Genomic DNA, 15,597 nt, shown 5'->3' with positions numbered 1-15,597 from the left:
TGGTGGTGTGTATAGATACCCACTATCACCATTTTCAGGTACAGAAGACCCAAAGAGGAAGATGGTCATCACTGGAGTATGGAATACTCGGTAATTATTTAACTATGAAGATGTGGATATGACTTCCAGTGAGGCTAACAATACAATTTCATATATCTTAACGCCATAAATAGAATGGAAATTGAATTTTGCTTTGTTTGTAAAAATTTTCACAGAAAAATTTACTCAAAAACACGGATTGTATTTTTAATTTGATCAAAATAGTTTTTGTTTTTTACTTTGTTAAAGGGTTAGTATGAAATTAGAAAAACATGCCTCACTTGAGCTGCAATACCAGAGTCAGCCGATGGTCAAGAGTGGCGCAGTTTCTGGAAGAAGTAAAGACTATAAATCCGGCTGCTTAATCGGAACCCAGCTTTTGTTATAAATGATTCCCAGTCCATTATATATATATATATATATATATATATATATATATATATATATATGTAAATATATTTCTTCCACATGCCATGATTTTCTCTACAGAGGGGGATGAAACAGACAACCCTGTTATCCCTATGATGAATCCTTTAAACTGGAAGCTGTTAGATTCCGTGTAAAATTCTCATTATTTGTTTATATTAGGAATATACAGTGTATGTGTGTGTATATATATATATATATATATATATATATATATATTAATTTTTTTATACATGCATGTACATGATACATTGTATCAACATGTAAAATACAATGCATGCCGACATAATGTTCACATAATTTTCACAAAAATATAGAAGAATATCGTGATGCTTTGAGGACTGTCCTGATGAATTTGACATGATAAGATCCCTCATTGACAGTAATCTGGTCATGTCATGGAGCCAATTTGGATGTGTATTATGCAAACGAGTTCACACCCCTGTTATCATATCTATTCATTGTCAACTCCTTAATAGAAAGACATGATGGTGAGACAGACATGCAAAGTGGCCACAGCAGGTTACCCCCATTTATACCGTTCAAAGTGACCTTATTCTTGTGTAATACAAATGAAAATCTACCCACCAGGTTTCCATGCCGTGGTTGACCACTCTTCTCAATTTGCAAATCCATTATCCATTTTCTGTGAAGAGAAAAAAAAAAATGAATAACAACCACCAGGTGACAACCACAATTACGGGAGACAATTTGCATTTACTCTTTAACACTACAAAGTCTCTCTGGAGGACCTGGCATGTCTGTGCATCACACGAGCAGCCCATTGATTTCAATGGGCAGCATGTAATGCTTAATTTCCCCTGTGGTGGCGCTGCAGGGGTATTGAATACTTGTTGCCCTTCAGATAACAGCTGATCGGTGAGGAACTGTGCAGTGGGATACCCTGAGATCAGCTAATTTTTAAAGGATCCTTCCAACAAAAAGGGATTGTCTAAAGTAGACAATCCCTTTTAAGCTGTCCATATTTGGAAGTGATTTCTCCTTTTCGTGCTTCACTTTACATTATTTAAACATGTATGGGCAACCCCCGATATTGCCTCTTTAGTGCAGATGGCTTCCTAGCTTGAAATATCCCCATCACTATGCATATGGGGCTCTCAAGCGACCTACTTATTGTTCTCTGCACAATGCGGGCAGCGCGGGCAGCTGCCACCAAACTAATTTTTGCAGAGGACAAAAAGAAATTGCTGCAGAATCGGCATTGGTGGCCAGCCATGTAGAGGATCGAGGCTCCACACTCACAACTGTATATGTATGGCTAGTGGCAAGTGATATGCTCCAGAGTCAACTCCAAAAGGTAGTTGCCTGTTGCTGGACCTTTGGGGCCCATTATTGTGTCAGTGCCTGGGCCCACCAGAGGATCCTCTGGTACTCTGGTGGGCCAGTCCAACACTGTATGTCTAGTTTTGAGCACTAGTTAGGCCTATTCCATACTTTATTACAATTTTTCTTTCTGGAGATCGCTTGAAGGGTTTGTATAGGCTTAGTATTTAATGTTCAATGCATGGTACTGTATTTAAAAGATCTTAGAGACCAGTCCAAATGGGCACCTTGTGTGTTTTTCTATCCTCGCCTCTAAGAATGATTCTATGGGCAAGTCACATATATTGATCTCTATGTACACAGCTCCTTCGTGGATTCAACTTTGTAGACAAGCGTGTGCAAAACAAGACATTCTCCCCATACATGGCTCGTCCCTAAGATCTTGGCTCAGAGACCAAATTTTTTTAATTTAATGCCTTGCAAGGTGACTGATCACTTAATATTCTAGACTATCGAATCAACTTTGACTTTTGGTGACCAGGTCAATGGTGGTGCTCAAGAATGACCTGTCTTGTGTTTGGGTCTACAAGTTTCTTCGTGACACATTCATGACTTTGTCAATGTTTCCAACCATGTTATTGCTTCCTATTATGTCTTTCAATTTTTTAAAATTGCCCTTTCCAAAAAGCTGGAGATACTAATATGTCCAGAATAAGATAAGACCTTAGGCTGCTTCATTGTGCTTCCATTGGAAGGTAACGTTTTGGTGACCATCATAATCTATTGTGGTCATCAGGGGTAATTACCATCTTAGACATTTATGGGACCTACACCTATGAAAAATGTAAGTCTCCAGACCCGGTTCCAACTGGTGAGGTAGCCGGCGACCGGCGTATGCAGGCTGAGAATGAATGGAGAGGTGGATGACTTGTTCAACTGTTGCCATAACTCCCATAGAACAGAATGGAGGGAACCGCGTGGCCACCTTTCCTTTCATTCTCCACCAGGATGCAGCACCCATTGTTGACATAGGTGTGGGACCCTCACCTATCAGACATTTATGGCATATCCTGTGGATGTGCCATAATTTTCTTAGATGGGAAAAACCTGTTAAAGTCCCGATTTCCTTGCAGCTACAATGCAGTGAAGCCACCAGGTCACTAAGCGATGTTCTCCTGTAAACTTCAACCCATCCTGATGAATGATGAATTGCAAAGTTGGCTTAGCATACCTGCAGACCCCCTCAAAACACCAATACATTTTCAGGTATCCTATCTTGCAGGGGTAGAAGATGGGGGATAATATCACTGCGTAAGTAGAAAAATTTGCCATAAAAAAAGCTCAGCGACATACCCTGTGCAACTGTAATGGTGACCATATTGGTTGTGATGGTGGGTTCCCAAAACCAGTAAGGGGTGTAGCTGTAGGAGATGCAGTGGTAACAGTCACATCCAGGCTCTGAGGGTGCCCAGAGTCCTATCTACATTAGAAGACACTAGTATAATAAATGATGTATGGTAGTTGGGAGGGACCCGGCTACAGATTTTGAGATTGGGGCCCAGGAGTTTCAACTTACGTCTCTGAAACCAGATAGAACTAAGGAACTGAATTTTCAATCAGACAGAAGATACTCATATTTATTAAGGACTCATATTTATTATGGACTCATATTATTAAGGACTCATATTATTAGGGACTCATATTTATTATGGACTCATATTTATTGGCGATTTATTGTTTTTTGAGGGAAAATGCTCATAGGTGAACAAAGACTATACATAACATAGCAGAGCGGTGTGACTAGAAAGTGCCGGCCCCAAACCAGACCACCAAATAAATTTAGTCCTCAGACCAGACCAAAAAATAAATTCAGACCCCCAGGCCAGACCCCTCTATTTAGTTACCTCTCCTTGCTCCCGGCTTCTCTTTACTTCCAGACGCCCCTACAGCACACAAGCTACTGCAACCACTGAGACCCCTATAGCCACAGCACTGGCTTTGTTAGAATGGTCTCTAAATAAAAGCTAATCACATTGTGTCCCACTGCTGGAGATCTAGAAATTAGCTGTAATCTGTGAAGAGAACCTGGCAAGTACAACATTTTCCTGCAGCACCTCTACAGGTGAAATTAAGAATTACACAGTTTCCATCAAACCCAATGGTCTGTCCTTGTACTGTTCATATGTACCGGGTCCTCTAGAGCAAGAGACTCTCTTTGCAGCCACACTGAATTCTGGGAATCTCACCTATATTAACTCCCTTATTGGGTTTTTGGAAATGGGTTTTCTAAACCGGGCAAACCCTTTATATTTTATAATGTAGAAACTGGTGAAAATTCTGTCTAAATATACAGTATATGTTTACATCAATACACAGTTATTGTTCTTGGCATAGATTTCCCCTATAGTGCTGGCAGTATCATATAGCTGAGAAACAAGGTCTAAGTATAATAACAGTCCTGCTGGAGTAAGTATATACACTGCAAAATTACACCACGTGCCTAATTATCATCATATTATGTTATTTCTAGATTGTAGCCATCACGGTGAGAAAAAAAAGATAATATTAATGCATATCTTAGCGGAATATTAAAACTTGCATTGTGCTCGTGAATGTTTCTCTTCCTTTAGTATTTACCTTGTTGGAATAGCATCTAGTGTGCCAAGGCTGATTTTCCTTATGGCCACAGTAAGTTTCAACTATTGTCAGCCATTTTGTAGGCTATAGAGCGATGACTTTGGTCACCCAGTCACCCATCTACATACAAGCACATAAAGATACTTCCCACGCTCTCTCCTTCTCCCTCCATGCCAGTCATTTTTGTGTATATTACTCCCCCCATGTCTACTTGAAAAGAGATAGTCATTCCTATTCTGAGGTACAAATACCAACATAGCAGTCCACATGTAAACTTTGGGAGCTAGCTATACAAATGCCAATTTACATATTAATGGAGGTCATAGCTTGCTATAAAAATATGGTAAGATAAGCGATTCATGAAGTAAAAATATTGTTTTTGGACTTTTACACATAATATTATTTTACTAAAGTGGATGTTTAGTTTTACATGGTGTAAGTCTATCACAGGATTTTCATCATGATCAGTTTATAACTGATGAAGATTCTGACCATTTTGCCTACAGCATCCCCACAGGAAAAAGTAGGAATAGCAACCTATTATGAAAAAACTGAGCTCTGGAGAACTCTATTGTTGATGTGGTCAGACTTTATCTTACAAAACTAGGAACAATAGTTAGGGGTGTGCAACCAGTGCAGTCAAAAAGGTGCATCACCTGTCAATACTGAAGGGGGCGCCACTGGCCCTTATTGGCCTGGCCATCTGGAACCTGCATCTCCAATTCCAGACTTAATGCACAAACCTATGGAAAGGCAGCAGCACAGGATGCCGCTACATTACCTAGTTTATTGATTGGATAGTGTTATGAAGGCAAATGTTATTTGGGCATCTTACAGCATTGGTATGTTTACGTGAATGATGTATGATTGTCTTAATTGGCTAGTAAATCGTGCATTATAAGGAGGGTACTACACAGGGCACTATTCAACCTAGGGCCAGCTCTGCTAGGAGATTTCTCTTCTTGGTGCAAGGACATGATAAAAATGTGAGTTTACAGTGAATTTTATTATGGGGGACCTGTACTGTAATTAAAGGTGTATTTCGAGGGTAAAAAAAAATGACTCTGCCCAAAATGCAAAAATAATAAACTCGTCGTTCTCTCGCTGCCACTGTACGAATATCTCTGTTTACCTATCTATGTGATGATGTGCCGTCCATAGGGACGCCACACCATGTGGGCAGGCCGGCCACTCATGACCCGCTTTAGTAAGGTCACTATAGTTGATACATTACTCCAGTGGCCGTGATTGGTCAGGATGCAGCAGGAAGTTTATTATTTTTCTAAAAGGCAAAAATACTAAAATATATATATAGTTTTTTTTAAATATATTTTTGGTGCATATTCTCAAATTTTGCAGTGTAAATTGCAACTGTATGCGGATTTGAATTGCCTAATGCTATTAACAGTGACATATGATTGATTTTATATATATATATATATATATATATATATATATATACATACATACACTATATATATATATATATATATATATATATATATAATTTAATACGTTACATATAAGAATTTAGTCCACATTTTTAACCCTATTTAAGCTCGCCATCTCCCCGTCACCATAACAAACCCAGAGAATTTCTCGCTTCTATGTTGTTTTTATAAGCCTTCCTGGTCTTTAAAAACCGTCGTTGCATCTTTTGACCTTTTTTTTTAATTTTATCCCACAGGGGCACATTGATCGATGCATTCTTTTTTTCCTCCATCCACGTCGGATTGTTGTACCATCTCTAACATGCCGGAAAAAAACAAAAACATAAAAATAAATACATTAAAAAAGAATCTAAAATTTTCTGTGTACGCCAGAGAGCTTTGGTAACATTTACGTTCTTTTCTGTGTTATTTTATTAGTATTTTTCATTGCGTTCTTGCGATCGGTTGTGGCACAGCGATTCTTCTTGTTATTTTCATAATCATCCTCCTCCTCCTTTCTCTCTCTCACATCTGAGCCTGCCAATGATTCCCGGAAAAAAACAGAAATAAAAAAAAAATCTATGAAGCCTCTCAAGGGTAAAGGTCGTCCCTGTGGTAACAGCTCTGTGATTGGCCAATGCGGTGCAGGGGCTTTCTTTCTGTGGAAGTGCAGAGTGATTAATGAGCCATCCTTGTGAGCACACGGGCTGCAGACTTTCTACAGCTTGAAAATCCGGTATTTCTACACTGCTGATGAACTTTTTTTTCTCCCCACCTTTTTTTTTTTTGTTCAGGCAAAACTAGTCAAGCTTTTTCCTTTTCGGAAAGAGCAGCCCTTTTAGAATTTGCAAAAATTCGAAATGTGATTTTTATTTAATATTAATATCTTTCGAAACAATTTTTGTATATTTTTACAATGTTCAAAAAGTAAATTTTTCTATGTTAATTATAAGTTAATGAGGGTATGTTCACACGTAGTCAACCAAAACGTCTGAAAATCCAGAGCTGTTTTCAAGGGAAAACAGACCCTGCTTTTCAGACTTTTTTTTACCAACTCGCATTTTTCGCGGCGTTTTCGCGCCGTTTTCGCGGCGTTTTTTACGTCCGTTTTTGGAGCTGTTTTCATTGGAGTCTATGAGAAAACAGCTCCAAAAACGTCCAAAGAAGTGTCCTGCACTTCTTTTGACGAGGCTGTATTTTTACGCGTCGTCGTTTGACAGCTGTCAAACGACGACGCGTAAATAACAGGTCGTCTGCACAGTACGCCGGCAAACCCATTCAAATGAATGGGCAGATGTTTGCCGACGTATTGGAGCCCTATTTTCAGACGTAAAACGAGGCATAATACGCCTCGTATACGTCTGAAATTTGGCCGTGTGAACATACCCTCAGGACTATGCAGTAGACCAAAGGGCTTTTTACACTGGCCGAAAAGCGGCCGATGCAGCGAGTGCCGATCAACGAGACATTGTTGATCGGCGCTCGTTTGCTCCTGTCACGCGGGGCTATGGATTGGAACGAGCGGTCGTTACTCCGATCCCTCGTCCCCATACGTTATTATCATGTCGGCAGTGCGTCTCCTTGTTTACACCCCAAGATGTGCTGCCGACAACAATAATATTTAACTTTTTTAAAACGATACGATCAGCAGATGATTGGGCGTTTGCTCGTTCATCTGCTGATCGTTCCCCTGTTTACACAGGGTAATTATCGGCAACTAGCGTTCTATGAACACTCATCCGCCCGATAATCACCCAGTGTAAAACCCCCTTAAAAGTATCGGTAAGCCAGAAATCTATGATCGGTATGACCCCATAGATAATAGAAGGACTTCTTCTCATGCGCAGAAACCTTAAGGCAGCCATACAAGGGATTGTCTGGTTTAGAAAACCCATTTTCAAATACTTCATTAGGACATTCTAAGTTAATAGAGGGGATTCCACAACCTACAAGATGCATCTTTTTGTTTTGAAGACTCAGCATGTCTATGCGTTACACGGATGGCCCATTCATTTCAGTGAGCACCATGTAATACTTAATTTCTCCTGTGGTGGAGCTGCTGGGAAAATGAACACTTTCTTACAGGTTCTACTCAATTTACAGCTGATCGCTGCATTGGGTCTGTGATTAGTTTATATTTGGAGGACCCTTCTAAAAAAAAGGAATGTATAAGGCTTCGTTCACATCTGCATCAGGGCACCATTCTGGCATTCCGTCGGAGCTTCCCGTCACAACAGAGACCTGGCTGAAACGGAAACCGTAAGTTTCCAGTTGCTTCACCATTTATTTCAATGGTGACGGATCCGGCGCATATTGTTTCTATTAGTCTCAGTTGTGCAAGGGTTCCGTCATTTTGACAGAATGAATACCGTAGTCGACTGCGCTATTCATTCTGTCAAAACGGCGGAACCCTTGCACAACTGAGGCAAATGGAAACCCTTTGCACCGGATCCGTCACCATTGAAATCAATGGTGATACAAACGGAAACGTATGATTTCCGTTTGTTTCAGTCAGGGCTCCGTTCTGACGGGAAGCTCCGACAGAACGCCAGAACGGAGCCCTGACGCAGATGTGAATGAACAGATGTGAATGAAGCCTAAAACACACAACCATTTGAGACTTTGTTTCAGTCAAAATGAATTCAGTTGAGAACAAAGCAAATTTGTCACGGGGCCCGTAGATACTGAGACTGTCACGGGGCCTGCAGAGGATGGTGTAATTCTACTCTGTTACCAAAAGATTTGACATGGGGCTAAATTGGGGAGCGGAGTTAAAGGGAATCCCAGGTATTCACCCTTTAACCCCTATACCGGCATCTGGACTTCGCTACCGGAGATGCCCAGGTCGCTGCCCCTAGAGTATTATCACTTGGCGATGGCCGACGTAAACAGGTGTGTTACAGAACTAGCAGTCGATATGCAATGTTGTGTATAGCAAAAGTTAGGCCAGGTGGCAGATGGGCACTCACGGTTGGTAGAGCAAAAGGTCAGGGCAGATGGCAGAGGTTAGTCAAAGGTCAATAACAGGAAATAAAACAAAGTATAACGCAGGCTATCACTAGTAAACTAGGATGAACCTATTTGCTCAGGCAATGGAGCAGAGTGGGCAGAACCCATTTATAGACTGGGTAAGCTGGGTAAAATATGGGCTGGTCCTGTAAGAGAAGGGTCAGGGTGCGCGCGCCCTAGCAGCAGTGGACAAGGCAGGAGGTAAGCGGCGGCGTCATGAGAGGCTGCCAGTAGCTGAAATCAAAGGAGACACGTGGTGTCGGCCAGGAGACAGAAGACGCCAGTAAATGGTAATGGTAAGTACAAAGCGGCGAGCAGGGTCCACTACTAAATCCTATACGTTTTCAACCCCATCTCCCCCAATGGGTGGTTGAATGGTCGCCTGTGCTGCAAATTAAAGAAAACCACACCCCTTCCATAGAACGCCTGTGCCCTTGCGTATGCTGATGATGTTTTTTTAGTATACAGCCACCCTTTGCTTAACAGGATACTGGATATGGTAAGGGTCCATACAACCCCAAAGGGATTGCAAAGATAAAAAATGAGTAAATCCTTTGTCCTCCAGTCAAGTCATTACGACTAAAAAACCTCTTCAATGTGACTATGTATGTTAGATAGTTGCCAGTTGAAAGTCAATCACCCCTAGTTGCTTGGCTCGGCCCAATGGGCATACTAATTTCTGTGGTGGAGAGAGGGGTATCAGTTGTCCCCTCTCCTTTCTGGATTTTGTTTTGAAGGGAATGTTGGAGAATTACACATTTCCAATTTATTCTACCTGAGAAGGTCTGAGAGAGTCTTGCAGTCCATTACTGAGATCTCGAGATCCACCAACATCAGTCTAAGAGTCCTTTTACTGCCTGTGACGAGTCGCCGATCGACGCTATAGCAAGTCAAATGGCGCTCGTCTACTTCTATTTATGTGGCAATTTGTTTTAACCTCTCACACAGTTTACATAAGTGTCGGCAGCACATCTCCCGTTTACATGGGGGATGGGCTGCCACGAAACAATTATTTTTTTGCCTTCATAAATGATGTGATCAACGATGAATGAGCAAAATATTGTTCATCGTTTGATCTCTTGACATTTTTACATGGGACAATGATCGGGAACAAAACATTCGTACGAACGATCGTTCGGGTGATTAACGCCCCTTTATCGCAACTTTAGCCTCTAAATGGTGCTACCAGCACATAGGTAGTCCAAACTATTCATTTTGTAGGAGAAATTAAAATAATTGTGCCATTCCATAAAGATCCTAGAGTGTTGCCAATGAAAGGAATTACTTGATGTCCCACCATTGCTTCGTCTCTCCTACCCAAGGAAGGATTTTCAGAATTCCCCCCTACACTCTCAGTTCAATGGAAAATCGTTCATTCGGATGTCCCCCTCTCACCTTCCCATATTCCCCATTTCTTATTTTTTTTTATTAAAAAAAAACTGCACCTCCCATGGTGCCCTAGGCATCTGCCTACTCCTCCTGCCGGCAATGTTTTGCTTGATTTTCACCTAATGGGGCTCATGTATGGACAGGTTTATTAGCATTGATCTCAATATCCGTTTTTTTCCGCCATAAATGTCTACAAGATTATTGTTCTCCAAGTACGGATACAGCACGGGGGGAGGGGGGAAGAGGCGCTTCCCTATAGATGTGCATTCATTAGGCCTCCAGTAAAGCAAACTGCTAGTTATTTACAGCATTCTCTTTAAGCCGCAGTGACTACAGCCCTCAGCATGCTTTACGCTTGCTCGTCAACTCCCTTTTGAAGCCTATAGCTTTAATCCACAAACTGTTCACGAAGCTGCTAAAATCTCCTTCTAAAAACACTGAACTTGCCAGAAAGGCAGATCTGCTTCTGTTCCTTTTCAACTTTCTCTCTTCATGTTGGAAAGCCTGTTTAAAGATAGGAGGAAAATGTCATATATTCAGCGGAGGCTTATCTGGAGCAACTTCTAACTACTCCCCCCAGCTCCGTATACCACTTGCATATGAATAGCGGAATAAAGCAGTCACAGTAGTCAGAGTCTTCTTCCTGATCCTATCATGTCCACATACTAGGTTCCATGCTATCCAACCTATATTTAAAGGGTTTGTCCATGATTAAAAAAAGGGGTCTGTTTTTTTCCCCGTAAACAGCGCCACTCTTGTCCACAGGCTGTGTCTGGTATTGCAGCTCAATCCATTCAAGTAAATGTTGCTTAAGGCGTTTTTCAACTGGGCGATTATCCGGCAGACAAGCGTTCATATAACATTCATTGCCGATAATTGTCCTGTGGAAACAGGGGAACGATCAGCAGATGAACGGGCAAACGCTCGTTCATCTGCTGGTCGTATAATTTAAAAAAAAAGTTAAATATTATCGTTGTCGGCAGCACATCCTGGTGTGTAAACAGGGAAACGCGCTGCCGACATGATAATGTATGGGGACGAGTGATCGGAGTAACGACTGCTCGTCCCCATCCATAGCTCCGTGTGACAGGAGCAAACGAACGCCGATCAACGATATCTCGTTGATCGGCCCTCGCTGCACCAGCCGATTTATCGACCGGTGTAAAGGGCCTTAAGTTGCAATACCAGCCACAGTTCATGGTCAAGAGTGGCGCTGTTTCTGAAAAACAAAAAAAGACCACATTTATTTTCCAACAACCCCTTTCATATAAGAAGGGGTGGCATTTACTGCTATAAAATTATTATCCTGTAAGATGTAACATGGCGGAGCACGCAGTATGGTGATTCTCACGTTTTTCTGTATAGTATATGGACTATGTGTATGATGCCGCAGTCATGCGCCTTCAGACAACCATTTGTGCCAGTCATCAGTGGTACTCACATAGGGATGTGTCCCACCAAAGGATGATTTTTGCCTTTCTTGTGCCTGAGATGAAAAGTAAACTAGTGCCCCCAATCCCTAAATTGGAAATAATGCACATGTGGTGGGCACAGTGTACAAGACATAAACCCACCATTAAATGCTTCAGTTGAATCTTTTAAACCACTTCTGGTCATACCCTCAAAATAATAGTGATATTCCTAGCAATGCCCATACTGCAAGCCTTATAGTAGACCCCATAGTGCCCGGCTTATAGTAGTGCCCATAGTGCCAGCCTTATAGTAGTGCCCATAGTGGCAGCCTTATAGTACTGCCCATAGTGCCAGTATGGTATTAGTGCCCAAAGTGCCAGTTTTATTGTAGTTCCCATAGTACCAATATCATATTAATGCCCATAGTGTCAGACTCGTTTAAGTACCAACCTATCAGTTGGTTCTATAATGGCGGCTTCATAGTAATGTCCTAAGTGGCAGACTCATTGGGGGAATTTACTAAGATTTGTGTTTGATACACCCCCTACCTAAAACTGATCTTGAGCCCGCTCTATATAGAGCGGGTGTCGGCTGTATGTTACAGCCAACATTACACTGCAACGGGGGAGATTGGAGATAACTCTGATCCCAGCTGTTTAACCACTTAGATGCCACGGTCAATAGCGACCACAGCATCTAAGCCGTTAGAAAGAGGGGGTAGCTCCCTCTGTCACCCCTGTAATCGAGAAGTGGCGATAGTTGTCATGGCAGCTGTAACGGCTGCCGCACCGTTCTCCACCGTTCCCACGGCCTCTGCTCTGGTTCCGGCGCCCTCCCTCATCAGCTGTTCGTCCCGAGCTCCACTTACCCGGTCCGGACGCTCTACTGATCTGGGCGGCGTCAGGTGAGTGCAGCCATTACCTCCTTCCGCGGTCGGCATCCTCGACGTGCGGCTGCAGTCACTAGAGGGCGCGCGCGCTGACTCGTCCAGCCTTAAAGGGCCAGCGCGTGCCTTAATTCCCAGAACTTCCTATTTAAGGTTCCTCCTCCCTTCCATCCCTGCTTGTTCAACCAAGTTCCCCGTGAGTTCCCTGTGCCCTAGTTCCCTGCTTCCGTTCCTTCTGCCTTTTGTCTGGATTTCCCGTTACTGACCTCTGCTTGAACTTGACTATCCTTGTCTGCCACCTGCCTTGACCTATTGCTGCCATACCCGTTACGACGTCTGCCGCCTGCCTTTACCTATTGCTGCCATACCCGTTACGACGTCTGCTGCCTGTCCTGACTTCTGCCTATCCATCCGACCGCCTCTACCCGCTGTGCCAAGCATTGCCTGGGTTCCACGCACCATCTCCCAGACGACACCGAGGATCCACGAACAAACCGGTGAGAACCGTTATAGCAGCCTAATGAATGGCCACAGGTCTACAATGTTTTTGCTCCTGCCAAAGGCAGGGCATGTTCACACATCTTAACAAATTACGTCTGAAATTACGGAGCTGTTTTCAGGTGAAAACAGCTCCTGAATTTCAGACATTTTTGCAAGTACTCGCGTTTTTCGCGGCGTCCATTACGGACGTAATTGGAGCTGTTTTTCAATGGAGTCAAAAATGAAAAACGGATCAGAAAACGTCCAAAGAAGTGACATGCACTTCTTTGACGCGGGCGTCTTTTTACGCGCCATCTTTTGACAGCGACGCGTAAAATGACACCTCGTCTACACAGAACATCGTAAAACCCATTGTAAGCAATGGGCAAATGTTTGCATGCGTACTGGAGCTGTCTTTTCAGGCGTAATTCGAGGCGTAAAACGCCCGAATTACATCTGAAAATAGGCCGTGTGAACATACCCTAAGGAGCTGGTAAAAGTTTCAATACACTGGAATATATAGATATTACAGTGTATTGTAGCAGTGATCAAACGATCGCTTGTTCATGTTCCCTAGGAGAGAAAAAAGCTAAAAAAACTGTTACATCTTCCCCCTAATGTAATAAAAAAATAAACACAATTGGTATCACCGCATACATAAAAGTCTGAACTATTACAATTTAACTGTATTTAACTAGAATGATGAACACAAAGATGGAAAAAAAAATGCTGTTATAGGTCATTTTAGCGCCCCAAAAAAATGTCATGAAAAGAGAATATAATAGAAAAAACTATATAAATGTGGTATTGCTGTAATCATATTAGCCTGCAGAATAATGTTCACATGTCGTTTTTCCCGAACGGTGAATGCAGTAAAAACGAAACCCAAAAGAAACAATTGAGGAATCGCTGTTTTTCCCCCATTCCACCCACAATAAAAAAACAAAACAGTTTCCCAGTACATTATATGGTACATTAAATACTACAACCCATTCCTCAAATAACCCCTTATACGGCTATATTGACAAAAAAATATATAAAAGTTAAGGAAGGCGGGGAGGAGAAACAGAAAAATATCTGCGGCCAAAAGGGATTAATACTAATGGTCCGTGAGATCTCTGCCTGTCTTAGACGCCCCTTGTAGGATTACCACCTATCATCTTATTGGAGGTTTGCCGGAGCATCAGTTCATGGGTTCCCAAATATGATGTTAATGGAGAAGGCCATGACATAACAGATCCCTATGGAGTCCATCTAGATGACCGCGCCGTCAACCCTCATGGCTCAAGCCAACTATGGACTCTAAGGACAAATCTCCCATTGTATACTCTGGTGGTATTGTCCAAAACTGGAAACCCCTTCTTCATATATTTCAAGAGCTTTCAGAAGATGTGCCCATATCTGTTTTAGAGAACATGAACTTCACTTTGCCCGGCTTCCTGAGCTTTTGCTATGTACGAACGTATGTACAGACAAAGCAGCCAATAGTGTGAGGTGGGTCAGGGTCTCATGCGCCCACTATGCCAGTCAGGGCAGCATTTACAGGACCTTTTAGTCTAACGTAATGAATCAAATAGAATAAAACTAGATATTTCCAGGTTCAGAATCCCCTTATATCCTATGCTGATGTCCTGTCTGGTACAATGGCCCATTGTCCATTACGGCCTCATTGTATTGCACCCCTTTACCAGAGGAGTGCAAAAAAATACATTAGCAATGGGTTCTTCTCCCGATTGTTGGTGTCAGAAGGAACTCAATGCTTCTTCTGCCCATGTCCATGACCAAAAAGGTTCTGACAATAGAAAAAAAGCATTTTGTGAAGAGCTCGGTGACATTTTTGGAAAGCTTAGTGACATCCAATATGGCCGCTACTCCCGCTACTTAAAGAGGGGTGTCACTGTATTTTCATTGAATGTAAATCTGCCTATGCTATGTAGTGATAAAGGGGCAGGTGATGTGTTAGTGCTCGGTCACCTCTACATTAGTCATGAAGTCCTCAGACTATATGGCGGTTTATGTTTTTATGAGCTGAGCTGTCCTGGGTAATTATACCATGTTAGACCATAATAGAAGAGTACAGATCCATTAGCAGCAGTAACCTGCTTACCTATTTCCTGCTGCTTATATAGCTCTGGCATATACTGCAGCGCAGTACAGAGATTGTCACCATTCACATCAGTTCCTGTCCCTAATGGGGCTCTCAATGTCATTTTCTATTTAACTTATCGGTATATTTGGAAGAAAACCCGGAGAGAACATACAAACTCCATGCAGACTTTGTCCTTGGCCAGATTTAAACCCAGGACCCCAGTGCTGCAAGGCAATAGTGCTAACCACCGACCCACCATGCTGCTTATTGACTGTTTCCAGGGAACAGAAGATTTATACTACACTAAAATAAAAATTCTATCTATTTATCCATCTAATATCTATCTCACACCTATGTCATATCTATTATTTATCTTTCTAATATCTAATTATCTATCTATCCATCTCATATCTATCTATCCATCTCATATCTATCTATCTATCTATCTATCTCATATCTATCTATCTATCTCATATCTATCTATCTCATATCTATCTATCTATCTATCTATCTAT

The 15,597-nt window shown here is 42.0% G+C and overlaps 1 long non-coding RNA gene across 2 annotated transcripts in view; it reads right to left on the bottom strand.

The window, feature by feature from the left end:
• Positions 1-289: 289 nt before the first annotated feature.
• The window catches only part of LOC142659258 (uncharacterized), a 139,047-nt gene continuing 123,739 nt past the window's right edge, over positions 290-15,597 (bottom strand). The window contains exons 1-4 of one of the 2 annotated variants that reach the window (XR_012850293.1): positions 6,230-6,333; positions 6,049-6,133; positions 1,054-1,111; positions 290-368 (exon numbers count right to left, since the gene is read on the bottom strand). This is a non-coding gene — a long non-coding RNA (uncharacterized LOC142659258). Of the gene's footprint in view, positions 369-1,053; positions 1,112-6,048; positions 6,134-6,229; positions 6,334-15,597 lie in introns of those variants that run through there. The other variant, XR_012850294.1, reaches the window with a different exon arrangement.

The sequence above is a fragment of the Rhinoderma darwinii genome, chromosome 8, assembly GCF_050947455.1.
Source record: "Rhinoderma darwinii isolate aRhiDar2 chromosome 8, aRhiDar2.hap1, whole genome shotgun sequence".
Lineage (NCBI taxonomy): Eukaryota > Metazoa > Chordata > Amphibia > Anura > Rhinodermatidae > Rhinoderma > Rhinoderma darwinii.
Note: the sequence above shows the minus strand (reverse complement) of the source record. Positions and strands in the feature narration are given on the sequence as shown.